General features: G+C 36.2%; 1 protein-coding gene across 2 annotated transcripts in view; it reads right to left on the bottom strand.

Annotated features, from left to right (window-relative positions):
* The window catches only part of ZSWIM6 (zinc finger SWIM-type containing 6), a 241,038-nt gene that overhangs the window by 33,143 nt on the left and 195,653 nt on the right, over positions 1-12,242 (bottom strand). The gene's annotated exons all lie outside the window — the stretch shown is intronic.

The raw sequence follows: 12,242 nt of genomic DNA, 5'->3' as shown, positions 1-12,242 counted from the left end.
GTGTGTATTTTATTTTAATCAGTTGTGTTAAATGAATAATAAAGATAGAAATGATCATTATGTTTTGTTTGTCCAAAAGAGATGCTTTATGTTCTTCCACATTTAATATTAGCAAGCTTCTTCACTTAGAAATTTTGGTATTTTAAATACCGAATAAACTTTTACCACAAGAAAATAAAAGTGGCCATAATCTATCTAAGCCACAGATATTTACAATTAACATTTCCATATTTTTAAATGCCAATTGAAAAACAAAATGTGGTCGAACTAGATAAGCCCACCACAGCTTATCTCTCCCCATCATTATAATCAAAAAAATCTGAACAAAATACAAAAAGCAGCAATCTAGGGACTCTGAAAAGTAAAGGCTAAATACCAATAAAATAATATTACAAGCAGATTATGGAAACAAAACATGAAGAAGCAAGCCATATGGGGATGATTTCCTGTTTTCTTTTCCCTCTCTTTTCTTCTGGCTTGGACACAAGATTAGACCCATTAGAGGAACTTTATAGATGGCATATTCAGCAAAAACTTGAGAGAAATCTCATCTACCTGGTGGAAGGACTGGAAAAGGGGACCTTGCCCTCCACTCGGGAGCAGGAGCAAGGGGATCCTGGATACTGTGTGCAAAGAGGTACAAGTTCTGGTAACATCTCATGTGCATGAAACAGACCCCAGGAAGCACAGCCAAGGTCTTAAAGACTTTATTGACATTGTCACCTGAAGAAGGTGAAACAGGCCCTATATTCAGAATCTACTCTGGCTGATTTGTATGCTTTAAAAAAATAAATTATCCAGAGGATTTTAATAGGACCCAGACTCTCACAACACAATATTCGAAATGTCCAGGATCCAAAATTACTTGGCTTACAAAGAAACAGTAAAATGTGATCAATTCTCAAGGGAAAAACAATCAACAGATGCCAACCAAGATGAACCAGATGTTAGAATTATCAGTCAGAGACTTTATAACTGTGCTCTATGAGATGAAGGTAACCACTATTGAAAGAAGTGAAATACAAACTATTAAAGATGGACTAAATAGAAATTTTAGAACTGAAAAAAAAACACACACCAATATCCGAAATAAAAAATTCACTGGATGGAATCAAGAGCCGATTAGACAGAAGGAAAAGTCAGTGAACTTCAAGATATAAATGATCTCATCTGAAGAACAGAGAGAGAAAAAAACACAACAACAAAAACACAGAAAATAACAGAGCCTTAAAGGCAGGTGGGAAAACAGTGTGTCACTGGAGTCCCAGAAGAGACAAAAATTTGGGAAAAATGATGACTCAAAACTTTCCAAATTTGGAGAAAGATTAATTTAGAGATCTAATAAGCTCAGCTAACCACAAAAAAAGGTAAACTCAAGGAAAACCATGACCAGACATCATAATCAAATCACTAAAAACCAAAGTTAAAAAAATCTTGAAAGCAGAGAAAAATGAAATACCATATATAGAGGAATGACTCAAATAATTAGAGCTTCCTCATCAGAAATTATAAAAGGCAAAAGACAGCGAAACATTATCTTTAAATTGTTAAAAAAACAACAACACAACTGTCAACCTAGAATTCTATATCCAGAAAAAATAGCCTTCAGAAATGCTAAAATAAAGGCATTCTCTGATTAAAGAAAACTAACAGCATTCATTGCCAAGAGACCTGGTCTAGAAGAAATGCTAATGGAAGTTTCTTCAAGGTTGAACAGAAATAATACCAGAGGGAAAGTTGGAATTATAGGAACAGAGGAAGAGTTATAGAAATAATAAATACCTAAGTAAGTGCAACAGACTATTTTTGTCTTTTTAAATTCTTTAAAATAAGTATGACTATTGAAAATAAAAATCTGAGCATTGCCTTATGGAATTTTAAATGTACGTAGATGCCCTAACCGGTTTGGCTCAGTGGATAGAGCGTCGGCCTACGGACTGAAGGGTCCCAGGTTCGATTCCAGTCAAGGGCATGTACCTTGGTTGCGGGCACATCCCCAGTAGGGGGTGTGCGGGTGTGCAGGAGGCAGCTGATCGATGTTTCTAACTCTCTATCCCTCTCCCTTCCTCTCTGTAAAAAAATCAATAAAATATATTAATAAATAAATAAATATATGTAGATGAAATACACATGAAAACTATAACATAAAGGAACCTATATAGTTGTTAAAGATACATTCTATTAAAGTGGCAAAATATTAACACAAAGTATATATGTTTGTTGTAATACTGAAAACATTAAAAAATACAAGGAGATACAAACAAAAAGGACAATAAATTACCATACTAAGAAAATTAAGTAATTCAAAGAAGGAGAAAAGAAGGCAGGAGAGAGAGAACAGAGGAATAAAAACAGAGAAGACAAACAGAAAACAAATGATTAGATGGTAGATCTAAAAATCTCAACCACATCAATAATTATATTAAACTAGAGGCCCGGTGCACAAAAATTTGTGCACTCGGGGGGGGGGGGGGGGTCCCCCCAGCCCAGCCTGTGCCCTCTCGCAGTCTGGGACCCCTCGGGAGATAACGACCTGCTGGCTTAGGCCTGCTCCCGGGTGGCAGAGGCACGCCCAATCCCTAGGTGCAGCCCCTGGTCAGGCTCAGAGCAGGGCTGATTGGGGAGTTGGGGAGCCGCCCCGTCATGCACAGAGCAGGGTGGATCAGGAGGTTGTGATACCACCCTCAGTCACGCTCAGGGTAGGGCCAATTGGGGGGTTGGGGCACCACCCCCTGTCACACTCAAGGCAGGGTCGATGGGGAGGTTGTGGCGTCACCCCCTGTCACGCACAGAGCAGGGCCGATCAGGGCGTTAGGGCGCTGCACCCTGTCAAACACAGAGCCGCAGGGCGATCAGGGGATTGGGGAGTTCCCCCCTATCAGGCACAGAGCAGGGCTGATCAGGGGGTTGGGGCGCCTTCCCCTGTCACAAACAGAGCAGGGTGGATAGGGAGGTTGTGGCCCCGCCCCCTGTCACACACAGAGCTGCAGGGAGATCAGGGGGTTTGGGCGCTGCCCCCTGTCATGCTGATCCCAGTGCTGGGAGGCATATTACCCTTTTACTATATAGAATAGAAGCCTGGTGCATGGGTGGGGGCCGGCTGGTTTGCCCTGAAGGGTGTCCTGGATCAGGGTGGGGGTCCCCACTGGGGTGCCTGGCCAGTCTGGGTGAGGGGCTGAGGTCCGTTTTCAGGCTGGCGGGTGACTGAAGCTCTCAACTGCTCCTTTTTTTCTTTTTCTTTTTTTCTATTCTGGGCCAGCTTTAGCTCTGAGGCCTCACTGCTGAAAGCAGGTTTCTGGCCTTTACCTTCTGTATTTGATACAATGTTGCGGTCCGGCTGGCTGAAGCCTGGCTGACTGAAAGCCGGTTTCTGGGGTTTTGTTTAGCTTCTATATTTGCAACATAGTTGCTTAGAGTTGCAGCTAAGAGGCCGGCAAGTCAGGCGGGGAATGCTGGAGTTCGCCATCACTGGAGCAAGCAAGCCTCCCTGTTCGCTTCAGTGCATGGCTGCTGGCCGCCATCTTGGCTGACAGTTAATTTGCATAAGGATATGCTGATTAGCCAATGGGAAGGGTAGAGGTCGTACGCTAATTACCATGTTTCTCTTTTATTAGTGTAGATATAAATGGTCTAAACATACCAATTATAAAATGGTAAAATTGGACTTAAAAACAAGATCCAGCCTAGGCGTGTTGCTCAGTGGTTGAGTGTCAACCTATGAACCAAGCAGGAGGTCACAGTTCAATTCCAGGTCAGGGCACATGCCTGGGTTGTGGGTTCAGTGCCCAGCAGGGGGCGTGCAGGAGGCGGCTTATCAATGATTCACTCTCATTATTGATGACTGATGTCCCCCCCTCCCTCCATTCCTCTTTGAAATCAATTAAAAAAATATTAAAATAAAACACAAGATCCAACTCTATGCTGTGTATTCGAAATACACTTTAAATATAATGACATATATCAAGGGGGGGGGGGGGGAGGAGATGGAAAAAGATATACCATGCAAACATTTTCAAAATAATGTTCAAGTGGCATATTAATATCATACAAAGTAGACTTGAGAATAAGAAATACTACACCAGGAATAAAGTGAGATATAACATGATAAAAAGGGTCAGTTTTCCTAGAATACATAAGAATCCTAAATGAGAATGCTTCATATAATGTCAAGACTTAAAAATACATGAAGCAAAAACTGACAAATTTGAAAGAAAAAATGGACAAATCCACAATTGTATATGGAGACTTCAATACTCCTCTCTTAATAACTGATAGAAGATATTTGGAAAATTCCCAAATATCTGGGAATTAAACAACAAACTTCTAAATAATTCATGAGTAAAAAATAAAGTCAGAAGGGAAACCAGAAAATATTTTATACCTAAAGAAAATGCAAATGAGGTATATCAAAGAGTTTAGAGGGAAATTTATAGTATTAAATGCTAATATTGGAAAAGAAGAAAAGATTCAAATCAATAATCTAAATATCCACCTTAAGAAATTATAAAAAGAAAGAGAAATCAAAACTAAAGCACAAGAAAGGAAGTAAAAGATCAGAAATCAATTAAATTGAAAACCAGTAAAAAAAAAACCAATGAAACCAAAAGCTAATTCTTTATAAAAGATTAATGAAATCATTAAAGCTGTAATCAGGCTGACTGAAAAAAGAAAAGAAAAACTAGCAGTTTCAGGAATAAAGGGGGCACATCATTAAAGATTCTAGAGGCATTAAAAGGCTCAAAAGGGAATACTATGAACAACTTTATGTCCATAAATTCTACAACATAGATAAAATGAATTCTGTAAGAACTACAAAGTTCCCTCAAGAAGAAATAATAACCTGAACAGTTGTAAATTTATTTTAAAAATTAAATATGTAGTTAAAAGTCTCTAACACTGCAGGTCCAGATGTTTCCCTGGAAAATTCTCCCAAACATTTACAATAGAAAGAATACAAATTGTACACAATATCTACCAGAAAACAGAAGAAAAGGGAATGGTTTCCAATTCATTTTATGTGGCCAGCATTACCCTGATATCAAAACCAGAGAAAGACATTACAAGTAAATACAATTACAAATCCATATCCCTCATGAACATAAAACAGAACACTTCAACAAAATATCAGCAAACCTAATTAAGAAAATATATATATATTTTAAAAAGTAAACCACAACTAATTAGAGTTTATGCCAGGAATGCAAGGCTGGTGCAACTTTCAAAATCAATCAGTATAACTTACTATATAAACAGAATGAAGAAGAAAAACCGTATGACCACTTTGACAGATACAGAAAAAAAAACTGACGAAATTCAACATCCTTTCATAATAAATAAAACTCTCAGAAAACTAGGAAAAGAAGATAACTTACTTAACCTGATAAAGGGCATCTGTTTAAAAAAAAACCAGTTCACATCATAATGGCAAAAGACAGAATGTATTTCCCTTAAGATCGAAACAAGGCAAAGATGCCTGCTCTTGTCACTCCTATTCAATATGATGATGGAAGTCCTGGCCAGGCCAATAAAGAAAAGGAGGTTAATGGCATAGATTAGAGAGGAAAAAGTAAAATAGCCTCTATTTGCAGACAACTAATCTATAAAAAAAAAAAAGCTCCTAAAACTAATAAGTTTAGCGAGGTCATGTAATAAAATTCAAATAAAAAAATCAACTGCACATCTATATGCTAAAACGTCATTGAACAATTAGAGATCAAAATTTACCAAATAAGAACCCAAAATACCGTAAAATACTTATAAATCTAACAAAACATGCACAATTTCTATCGTAAAAACTACAAACCACTGACAAAAGAAATAAAGACAATCTCAGAAAGCAGAAAGTTACTATATTCATAGATTGAAAGTGTCAAGTGTTAAGATGCCATTCTTGCCCAAATTGATTTATATATTAAACACAACCCCTTTCAAAACCCTACCAAGCGTCTGTGTACATATGGAAAGAATAGATATAAGATAGCTAAAACAATTTTAAATAAAGACAAAGCTGAAGACTCACAGTATGTTAACATGATATTTGAGACTTCCCATGTTACAGTAATCAAGACAACGTACAAGGGGTGAAAGAAAGGCACACAGATCAATGGATTCAAGAGCTCAAAAATAAACCTACAGAAATATGGCCTATTCAAGGTTCATAGTCAATTCAAAGAAGAAAAGGTAAATCTTTTAAATAACTGATACTGAAACAATTAGATATTCACATGAAAAAGATTAGCTTAAACCTGCACCATACACTTCATTAAAAAATAATTCAATAAACTTATTAAAAACTAATTCAGCCCCTAGCCAATGTGGCTTAGTTGGTTGGGTGTCGTCATATGCACCCAGAGGTTGACTGGGACACATGCCGAGGTTTTTGCGCCTGACCCTGGTGGGGGCATGCAGCATGTGGGAGGGAGGTAATCAATAGATGTTGCACTCTCACATAGATGTTTCTCTCTCTCTAAAAATAAAAAAACTATTCTTAAACAAACAAACAAACCCCGAAACAACAAAAAAACTAATTCAAAATGTATCACAGACCTCAATGTAAAATATAAAACTTCTAGAAAAAAAATCTCTGTAACCTTGGGTTAGGTAAAGATAATGTTAGATATAATAATACCAAAAGCATGATACATAACAGTTAAAATTGATAGTGGACTTTATCAAAATTAAAAATTTTTACTTTTCAAAAGATACTGTTGAGAGAATAAAAAGGCAATCCACAGACTGGGAGAAAATATGTGCAAACCATATATCTAACAGAGAACTTATATCTGTAATGCCCTCTCAAACCTCATCAAGAAAATGAACAACCCTATAAAAAATAGGCAAAAAATTTATAAAGACACTTCACCAAAGAAAATATACAGATGGCAAAATGCAGATGAAAACATACCTGGCATCATTAGCCCCAAGGAAAATGCAAATTAAAACCACACAAGTTACCACTATACCCCTATTATAATGGTTAAATTTAGAAAAATAGATTTAAAAACTGATAATACCAACTGCTGCTGAGGATGTGGAGCAACTGGAATGCTCATAATTGTAGCTATGAGTGCAAAGTAATGTAGCCACTTTGGAAAATAGTCCAGAAGTTTCTTATGATCCAGAAATCCAACCTCTAGGGATTTACCCAAGACAAATTAAAACTTATGTTCACATAAAAACTTGTACAGAAATGTTTATAGCATCTTTATTCGTAAATGTAAAAGACTGGAAATAACCTAAATGTCCTTCAACTGGTGAACAGATAAATAAACAGTGGTGCATATAACAGAATACTACTCAGCAATAAAAAAATTAATATTCACAAATAATGTGATGTAGATTTATTTTCAATGTATCCATTTTCATAATTCAGAATTCTGTATTTGTTCATATCTGTGTGAATTATAATCTATTTTGAAAATTACTTAAAAGCACTACCAAGACAACTAAAAGCTAAGACAGGTGGCATAAAGCTAACTTTAAATTAAATGTAAAATAAAAAAAAATTAAATGTAGAAATTACATATTCTAAAATATGTATCTCAAATCCATTGTTTTCACATTCAATTTCTTATTTTTAAAGATGCAAGTGCAATACTAATTTTTAAAAACAGAATTAGTAACCAAATTTATATTAAGCACTAGTTCTTTTTAAGTAACTCAAAGATAAAATTAGGAAAATATTAATCAATGTATGTAGTGTTATGGACTGACTGATTTGCATATAAAGGAACTGATAATGTGACAATGAATCAGTGCGTTTCACCTTTACCTGGGGAAAACTCAAGAGTCTGTACGATAAAACAGTACTGACAAGGAAATACAATTCTACTTAAAAAAAGTTCTTTTGAAGAACTAGAGAAACACTAAGAAAACCGTAATTAAATAATTGTTATTATCACTAATAGTTACTATTTCTTGGGTGCCTACTATAAGCTACAGGCATTATATTTAGGGTTTTACAAACATTTTCCCATTAACTCATTACAATAATCCCCCATGGTCAGAATTAATATTTCTATTTTAAAGGTAAGAAAACGAAATCTTAAAGAGATTATGGTCCTTAAAACCAAGATCGTAAATATTTTTGGAAACTTTAAACAATGATTTCTATGACTTGATGAAAAAAGAAATTCATAAAACTCACCTTAGATTTTCATGTTTACTTTAATTAGAAAATTTCTATTTTACAGAATGAGAAAATATTTAAAACCCAAGAATTTATTAAATTGCCTGTAACATTCTTTTATCTTTCTAAAAGAGAGGTTTCATCCTGAAAGAATGTTCTTAATGTTAGATTCAAGTTCAGAACTTTAACAGATATGGTCTTTAATCTTAACAGTCAACAATACAAAAGCTGTAATTAGCCTTAATAACCAAGTTAACTAAATTGAGTATGTCATTCTCCAAATTTTATTAATTCAGAGTCCCACTTTGGGTATTGATTTCCTTCCCCTCCAATACATGTCTGAAACATTCCCAGCTTTAAAAATAAAATTCTCTGATGATCAAATGCTTCATTTTGCTGTCCCTGGAAATATTAACTCTTTCAAAGACTCAACCAAATATAGGAGAACTCAGTGAGAACTTTGTGTTTCTAGCACCTAGCAGAAGATCTGGCATCCAGAAGTTATTACTGGTTCTTTCACAGAACATGCTTAATTATTTGCTATGAGTTACAATGAAAACAAATTCAATAGTTTTAAATTGCTTTCCTAGCTTCAATGCCTCAAAGTATATAAAGGCAATTATCAAATCACTGGTGTGTGCAGCATTCAGATTCTGAATTATCCATGGCTCTCATCATTGTACATTTCAGCTCTCATCTAGGTTTTCTTCACCATCCAGCATGCTTTTCCTCTCCTTTCCACTACTCAGCCTAATCTGCACTCAGTGATTTCAGCAAAAAGATGCACTGTAACATACAAGCCAAAGTAAAACAAAACTAGGAAAGCAACTTCCCTGGGAAGAAGAAGAAAGCATTCTTTGCACATGGTGAATGGTTCTAATCCACTGGGTGGTCTTAAACCTGTTCACGTCCTATATACCTGACCAAAATAGTAGGAGAATGTGGACAGAATCACACTGAGGCAGAAGACAAAGCATCACAAAGGCCTCTGTGGTTACTTGCATTGCACCAATAACAGTGCCAGTGGACAACCACCCACACTCTGGGCAAATGTCAGTAACAAAAATCAATGAATTACCATGCCCTGAAGGCCAGTCTTTCCTGTCAAACACCATTTTGCCTTACCTCACATTGTCTTACATTTCCAACTAGAATAAATGTTTGATCGACAAGCTCTGATCTTAAAAGGGCAAGATATGGATTACCAGCCACAAGAACTTGGGCAAGCCCACTTAGTTTCTCTGTGGCAGCAGTTCCCTACTTAAACAATAGGAATAATAATTTCTACCTATCTCAGTGGGCTATTTGAACTTAAGTAAGATAATACAGTTGAAAATGGCGAAGTTCACCCAATTCCAAAAGGTGCATTCCTGCGTGCCCCTGTGTAGACTTCGGTGTTGAGGAAATTGAGACTCAAAGGTTAAAACAGTTTGGAGAGCTCAGATTGCAAGTGATTCTGATTTTCACTAGGGTTCAAATATTCTATAGAAACTCAAAAGTTAACAGATCCCAAGTTCTTATTATTGGAGGGGGAAAAGCAGAAGTCAAAAGCAGAAGTGAAATGTGGTAGAAGGAGAGTATGAAGGTGAGGAAGAATCACTGTTGAACAAAAATTATTAAAAATTAAGATGTAGACTACACTAGGACCATGTTGTACCATTTCCTAATAATATAGATTCATTTTTGACAATTTTATCCCTTTGTCCAACATAAGGGATAAAGTTCACTGAAATAACAGAACTTCATTTTCACATATTATTCTATTCTACACTGTTAAGAGATATTTGGCATTTGGAAAATGACCATTAGAAAAAGCATGAAATATTGTCAGGGGTCACAACCATGCCCTGGTTATCTATTACTACGTACAAAACTACTCTGACTTAATGCTTACCACAACAACGTACCATTGCATCACATGATTATGTAGCTCAAAAATTCTCTCTGCTCCTTACTCCTCCCTGCCCCAAAATAGCTTCTCCATGTAGAAACCAAGGGCTTTCTCATGCATATCTTTTAGCTAGAAACATCTTAGCCTGCCTCAGGATAACTAGACTTTTGACCTAGAAACCCAGGTCTCAAGGATGGAACCCTCTGAGAGACAGGAAGTGGATGCTGCCAGTCACTAATACTATAAGCGGTTCTCAAACTGTGGGTCGCGAACAATGAAAATACATTCTGCATATCAGATATTTACATTACGATTCATAACAGTAGCAAAATTACAGTTATGAAGTAGCAACGAAAATAATTTTATGGTTGGGGGTCACCACAACATGAGGAACTGTATTAAAGGGTCGCGGCGTTAGGAAGGTTGAGAACCACTATATGCTTGCACCCAGAAACTGGCCCAGCATCTACTCTGCCGTATTCTGTTGGTCAAACATTTATATAAAATCTGCCCAGGTACAAGAGAAGAGAACACAGACCCCACATCTCAATAAGAGCATCAAAGAATCTGTGGCCATTTTAAATCTATCAAAATTACTAGAAAAGAATAATAAAATGTTATAAAGTTTATAATCTCTAGAAGAGATTATAAAATGTTTGTCTGAATACAAAATGGAAAAGAGGTATTTACCAGTATGAGAATGTTAGTTAACATGATCAAATCTAAATAAACCACTCAACATATGAGAAGAGCTCCAAATCAAGCAAAAACAAACAAATCATTATAAAAACTTAACAGCATAGAAAGGATCCAACACATGCTGCAATATTAAGTGCTGGTATGTATGCTAATTTTTTACCCCTTTAAAGGAAAATCCTAACAAAATTGGGTTACACATGTTAGGTTCCTAATTAAGAGTCCACATTTAAAGTTTTAAAATGTTCATGTTTAGGGTACAAAGATCATACCATCTAGGTTCAAGGAACATATTTCTAAAGTGAATGGCATCTTTATTTATCCACCTGACAATAACAGCTGCCATTTATTGAATATTTACCTGACACTAACCCTGTGCAAAGTATTTTATATACATTATATTTCACCCTCACAAAAAAACTCACTGTACAGACAAGGAAACTGAAGTTCAGAGAAGTGGAAAGGTTGTGCTGCTATTAAAAAGATGGTAGCCAGGATTTGTTACCACACCCACATTCCCCCCAAAATCGTTATTCTTAAACACTATGGTGTTTAGCTTTCTGCCAGGCTATGTGGTCAGAAAGTACTTCTGTAAGTTAGGATTCATATGTGCAGCTATGCTTCTATGATTTCCAAGATTAATGCTTTTAGTCTTTTGACAGAATCATTATTCCCTTCCTCAAATTTTAGCAGTATAATACAAATGACATATCACTGTCTAAAATTATGAAGGAGCCCTGGCCAGCTTGGCTCAGTGGATAGAGCATCAGCCTGCGGATTGAAGGGTCCCAGGTTCGATTCCGGCCAAGGGCACATGCCTGGGTTGCAGGCTTGATCCCCAGTGGGGGGCGTGCAGGAGGCATCCAATCAATGATTCTCTCTCATCATTGATGTTTCTATCTCTCCTTCTCCCTTCCTCTCTGAAATCAATAAAGAAATATATTTAAAAATAAATAAAAATAAAATAAAATTATGAAGGAGCCTTAAATATACAACCAATAAACCCTATACTTTAACCATGTGTTCTTAGAATATATCTTATGCATGTATAGAAAGCATATCCAACAAAAACCTACACAGGTTCATCTAAATGGAGTCTAATAAAACAAAAGTAAACCAGTTTTTCAGGACAGGCATAGCAAATAAATAATTTCACTGTAGATTAAAACAGCAGATAAACAATCTGAAGACTCAGCTTACAACTGAAATCTGTTTTCTCTGAAAATATGATAATGTCCAATGAGGTCTGTTAGGGGGGAGTTGTGTCAGCATTTCTGGGATAATGCACTTGCATGTGACTGAGTGTGCTTTTTGCCTGCTGGGGGGAGCCTTATGATCTATGACTGAATAAATGTGGCCATTCTCTAACTACTGCTACCCTGTCTCTCCCCCACCCCCCGTGACCCTCCCTTCCATCAAAAAACTTGTTTGGAAAGTTCCTTCTATTCCATGGTTTTTTGTTAATATGCAAATAAGTCCAGTGTTTAAAATAAAAGCTACATATTTTATAAAAAACACTTTGGAATT

The sequence above is a fragment of the Myotis yumanensis genome, unplaced genomic scaffold (assembly GCF_028538775.1).
Source record: "Myotis yumanensis isolate MYYU_CA2020_CCGP unplaced genomic scaffold, mMyoYum1.0.hap1 SCAF_4, whole genome shotgun sequence".
Lineage (NCBI taxonomy): Eukaryota > Metazoa > Chordata > Mammalia > Chiroptera > Vespertilionidae > Myotis > Myotis yumanensis.
Note: the sequence above shows the minus strand (reverse complement) of the source record. Positions and strands in the feature narration are given on the sequence as shown.